We start from the raw sequence: 6,000 nt of genomic DNA on the forward strand, positions 1-6,000 counted from the left end.
GCCGAGGTTCCCCCTCCCACTACCGAGGATCGCGGATTCTGCGTGAAGCGCCAAGCCAGCGCGGTAAGCTATTTTACCCCTCACAGGATACTTGTTTTTCATAGTTTGACTCTATGCGGGATCTAAGCTCCCGTACCTTTGACAGGACTGGCAGGAGACGGTCGGACAGATTGACTGTTCGGCTCCTTTGCCTGAAGGCCCAGCCGACGCTCTTCTGACGAAGATGCTGACTCCGGCTCCTTACAAGGTGCCGAAGAAGACCAAGAAGGCCAAGGGAACCCGAAAGAGTTCCCGATGCCAAGCGTCATCGGATTCATCGTCTGATGACTCTGCGCCACACTCCTCCCCCGAAGACAAGGAGGAAGAAGAAGATGCTCCCCCTTCAGTTGGGGGAGACAAGAAAAGGAAGGCCGCCCCAACTGGGGAGGCCGAAGGGTCCAAGAAGGGAAGGACTCTCCTTCCGGACAATTCCACAACCGCCGCCGAAGGAGAAGACGAGTGGTTGCCCACGGCCAAGCCCCTGGGGAGGTCATAAGTATTCGGATAGCAGAGTAACTCATAGCATTCCTTTGTCGCACTGCTTCCCCTAACACCGAATATGATTATGCAGGCCGCCACGAGCCCGTATCGATGTATCGTCGGACGGCTCCCTGGGCTCGTCAGATATGGATAGCGATCCACTTCAGACCGCCACCTCCCCTTGCCCTGCGGACGACACCGAGGTGTTGTCTCAAGAGGCACCGGGTCGAGGGGAGACAGTCCCGGAGGCGCCTCAAGGCGACCTTCCGAACTCCGGGAGCAGAGGGGACAAGGCCCCTGAGGGCTCCGAGTTCGGCCCTCAGCCGAACACCGCGCCGGAACCTCCAGTGGTTCCGGACTCGGGCAGGCGGCCTCCTTCCAAGAGGGGCAAGACGGCTGTGTCGGTGACCCCTGTCCAACTAGAGGCACCAGACACTCTGCTAGGAGCGCTTCGCAGCGCTTCCATCGACGAAGAGCACCGCACTATTATCAGTGCGACGATCCAGAAGGTTCAGTCTGCCAAGAGCGGACTGACTGAAGCCTATGCCAGCCTTCTAACAGGCTTTGAGGTAAGTGTTTAAAATATAGGAAAAATATTACCGCATAGACAGTAGCCCCTGATGCTCTATTCGGTGTTCACAAAGAAAAGCCGAATAGAGGATCAAAACAATATCGCAGGAGTCTAATTTAAGTATGTCAATATGCATATGCAGGCTTCGCTGCTGGCATCTGCCACACTGACTGCGGAGGTCACCGCACTGAAGCAGGACCTTAAAGGGTCCAAGGATGAGCTCAGCCTTGCCAAGAGGCAGCTCGAGGAGAACAAAGGTAAGTAATACCTAGTCTATGGATATGTATAAAAAGAATGCAATTGCAAAATGAAAAGATCATCATGAATTTGCCAGGGGCCATGACCGAAGTGGCAACCCTAAAGCAAGCGATGTCCGAGGCCGAAGATAAAGCGGCCAAGGAGCGCACCGAGCGGGAAAGGCAAGAGGCTCGGGTGGGCGAGGTGCAGCAAGAGCTCCAGGCTCTCGTGACGAAGCATGAGGCGTTGGAGCTTGACTCGAAGACGCGAGAGTCTGAGCTTTCCGTGGCCCTCGAGAGCGTGAAGAGTGCCAAGGCCGAAGCCCAAAAGGCCCTCCAGGAGATTGACGCGATGAAGAAAATAGCAGCGGGTAAGGCATTCTATATGCAAAGCAAGCATGTGAAAGTAAATTACCTATTACTTACTCGAGTCCGGAGCTCTCTAGGAGCATTCACAGATTTGCCCCACAGCGTGTCGAATGCCGCATAGTTTTGCTAGGCCGAGGAGGGAAGTTCAACGAAGAAGTTGTTCAGGTCTTAGTATATAGGGACCGAACACCCGGTGCCTATGAGCGACAGCTGAAGCAGCTGGTCGAGCTACACAAGGCGACCGAACAGGCCATGAAGGGCTTTATAGTCCGGCTGTGGCCTGGTGACGCCCTTCCGAACAGCTACATCGGCCTGGTGAGGCGACTTGTGGATGCCTGCCCACGGTTGGAAGTCGTCAAGTGGTACGTCTGCATTGAAGGTGCACGCCGGGCTTTCGCCCGCGTGAAGGTGCAATGGGCCAAGCTAGACGCCGTGAAGCTGGTCAAGGAAGGACCGCCGCAGGGCAAGGAGCATCGCACCCCCGAAATTTATTATGAGGGTGTCCTGAAGGGTGCCCGTCTTGTAGCGGACGAATGTCCAAAGGATGTAATATTTGAGTGAACTTGCTCGTGTGATCCTGTATGATGAAAACTTGTTTCATATGCACTATGCAACGCTTGTTTGAATTTAAAATATTACCTTCTGTTTGGCTGTTTATCCAATATGAGAGATGGCTAGTCCTCAGCTTCTGCCCCCATGCCACGAGTGCTGGGGTGTTCAGGATAAACCTGAGCACTCTTGTTCCCATTTTTGGGTCCTTCGAGGGAGGTGCTCAGCACAACAAACAAGGAAACCAGACTAATAATGCTTTATCACTCTCACTTAGCCATAGAATTCTATAATTTTAAATTTCGGCGAAGCCCCTGGTATTCGGAAGGCCGAATTCAGGGCGCGATACACGCCTTTAAGCCGGACAGGACTGGCTCCTCGCTCTAAGCGGCATAAGTCTTTAGGGACTCGAAATCTCGCCGAACATCGACCAGTCTCTCGCCTTATCATGACAGTCAGTTTTAGCTTTCTCTATTGAGGTGCTTACCCAGCAGAACCGGGGCACAATCGCAGTAGTTCTCCTAGTGCTACCTTAGCCGATAGAGCGGAACGTAAGGTACCAAAACATAGGAGCCGGGCAAACCCAATATTTGACCAAGAACATGATTCAGAGCTGATGCATATAATGCTATAAGTTCGGGGTGCCGCACTTGTGAAAGTGTTTGGACTTCTCACACCATATTGTGGGGTACTTAATCCCCTGGTGTATTGGCCATACCAAAGTGTACGGTTGCAAGGCGTCATTAATGAACACACACACACACACACACACACACACATATATATATATATATATAAAGAAGAATGCAATAATAGTCTTAATGATATGCATTGTTTATTCAAAAAGGTGCGTTAAAGCAGAATGATACAGATAGTGCGATAAGCAAAAAGTAGGACTATGTCCCTTCCAAGGGCAAGCTGAGGAATAGTATTAAAGCAAATATTTCACTCGTTGTCATAATCCACCTGGGAGTTCCGTGGTGTGACGTAGCTTTCAGCCACCTTGGTTGTTGCATCATGTGTTCGACAATCATGCTGCCGGATAGGGTTTCCAGAGATTAAAGTCCTGAAAGAGAAAAATAACAAAGCGGGAAGCCCCTAGTGCGGTTTAAGCCGCGTCTTGGGGCGTGCCGTAGTTGTGCCCCCTCCCCACCTGTGCCCATGGTATTTTTAATGCGTAATTTTGTACGCGTGGCATGGATTTTGCCGTTTGGCTGGGACTGGGGTGGGGGCCGCATTGCTACGCGAGCTCAGATCGTGCCAGGCGGTCTAGTTGCCGAGTACTCCGAGCGCGCTTGAGGGTGTCCGGGTCTTCAAACGCCGGACTGGTAGATTGCCTTGAGAGGATGCTTTGCGCTTCTGCTGCGAGGGCCGCAGTGTGCTCCTCCGTGCGGAGAGAGTGCTCTGTGTTTCCATTAACTGTGATGACCCCCCGAGGTCCTGGCATCTTGAGCTTGAGGTATGCATAATGCGGTACCGCATTGAATCTCGCAAATGCGGTTCGCCCGAGCAGTGCATGATAGCCACTGCGGAACGAGACTGTATCGAAGATTAATTCTTCGCTTTGGAAGTTATCCGGGGATCCGAAGACCACTTCCAGTGTAATTGAGCCTGTGCAATGGGCCTCTACACTTGGAATGACGCCTTTAAAGGTCGTTTTTGTGGGTTTGATCCTTGAGGGATCTATACCCATTTTGCGCACTGTGTCCTGGTAAAGTAGGTTCAGGCTGTTGCCGCCATCCATAAGGACTCGAGTGAGGTGAAATCCGTCAATGATTGGGTCTAGGACCAGTGCGGCGAATCCGCCATGACGGATACTAGTGGGGTGGTCCCTGTGATCGAAGGTGATCGGACAGGAGGACCATGGGTTAAACTTTGGGGCGACTGGCTCCAATGCATATACGTCCCTGAGTGCACGCTTCCGCTCCCTCTTGGGGATGTGGGTTGTGCATATCATGTTCACCGTCCGCACTTGTGGGGGTAACCTCTTCTGTCCTTCGCTGTTCGGCTGCCGGGGCTCCTCTTCGTCATCGCTATGTGTCCCCTTATCTTTGTTTTCGGCAATTAACTTGCCGGCCTGCTTGAATACCCATCAATCCCTATTGTTGTGGTTAGTAGGCTTGTCGGGGGTGCGTGTATTTGACACGAGCGATCGAGTATGCGGTCCAAACTGGACGGGCCCGGAGTGCTTCGTTTGAATGGCTTTTTCCGCTGACCGGGTTTAGAGCCTTTGAATCCGGCATTGACTGCCGTATCCTCGGTGTTGTCGCTGTTAATGCAGCGCTTATGTTTGTTGCGACGTGACCTGCTATTGCCGTCCTTCGTATCCGAAGTACCATGGTTCTTTGATATGTTATTACTGCGAGCCAGCCAGCTGTCTTCTCCCGCACAAAAGCGGGTCATGAGTGTCATGAGGGCTGCCATAGATTTCGGCTGTTCCTGACCAAGGTGCCGGGCTAGCCACTCGTCACGGATGTTGGGTTCGAAAGCTGCTAGGGCCTCTGCATCCGGACAGTCGATGATTTGATTTTTCTTTGTTAGGAACCGAGTCCAGAATTGCCTGGCCGATTCTTATGGCTGCTGAATTATGTGGCTCAAGTCATCGGCATCTGGTGGTCGCACATAAGTGCCCTGAAAGTTGTCAAGGAATGCGGCCCCCAGATCTTCCCAACAGCTAATGGACTCTGCTGGCAAGCTGTTAAGCCAATGCCACGCTGGTCCTTTGAGCTTTAGTGGGAGGTATTTGATGGCGTGTAAGTCATCACGGCGGGCCATGTGGATGTGGAGGAGGAAATCCTCGATCCATACCGCAGGATCTGTTGTGTCGTCGTATGATTCTATATTTACGGGTTTGAAACCCTCTGGGATTTGATGATCCATGACTTCGTCTGTGAAGCATAAGGGGTGTGCGGTGCCTCTGTATTGGGCTATATCGCGACGCAGCTCGAATGGGTCTTGCCCGCTGTGTTCGGCCCGGCCGGACTTACTTTTACTGTATCCGGCGTGACGTTTATCGTCTCGCATAGTGGCGCACCCTCGTGATCCGTAGATCGATCTTGCATGTTTTGCTTTGTCCTCCAATACATCTCGCAGGTCTGGCGTATTTCCCCATGCCTTTTTATTTGAATGGCGTCGGGGTGCAGGCTGAACTTTTGGCTGGAATGCCTCTGTATCGCGGCCACGAGGTGGCCGATCAGCCCCATCATACGCTTCTTCCTCCAGTCCAGGTAGCAACCTGCATTTTGGGTAACTCTTGGAGGGGCGTTCGAGTTTATATTCCTTGGCCACAAGGACTTTAGTCCATCTATCAGCTAGCAGATCTTGATCAGCTTGAAGCTGCTGCTGCTTTTTTTAAGGCTATTTGCCGTGGCTATAAGCCGGCGCTTGAAGCACTCTTGTTCGACGGGATCCTCTGGCACGGCGAATTCTTCATCGTCGAGGCTTGCCTTGTCTTCGGAGGGGGCATGTAATTATCATCCTCCGCCTCTCCATCTGCCACTCTCTCAGGAGGGCTGGCTCCTCCATCCTCCTGCTCTAAATCTTGCTGGAGGGGATTGTTGTTACCGTCGGCACTATCCAGAGTGTTATTATCTCCTATGCCGGTATCACCACTTTTGCTTTGGCGGGACTTAGAGTGGCGCCGCTGACGTCGGCGCTTGGGTTGTTTCTTGGAGGGTCATCCTCCGCAGTCTCGTCGCCATTGCCTTCTTTGGGTGTGTCCACCATGTATATATCGTATGATGAGGTGGCTGTCCA

The sequence above is a fragment of the Triticum dicoccoides genome, chromosome 1A (genome assembly GCF_002162155.2).
Source record: "Triticum dicoccoides isolate Atlit2015 ecotype Zavitan chromosome 1A, WEW_v2.0, whole genome shotgun sequence".
Classification (NCBI taxonomy): Eukaryota; Viridiplantae; Streptophyta; class Magnoliopsida; order Poales; family Poaceae; genus Triticum; species Triticum dicoccoides.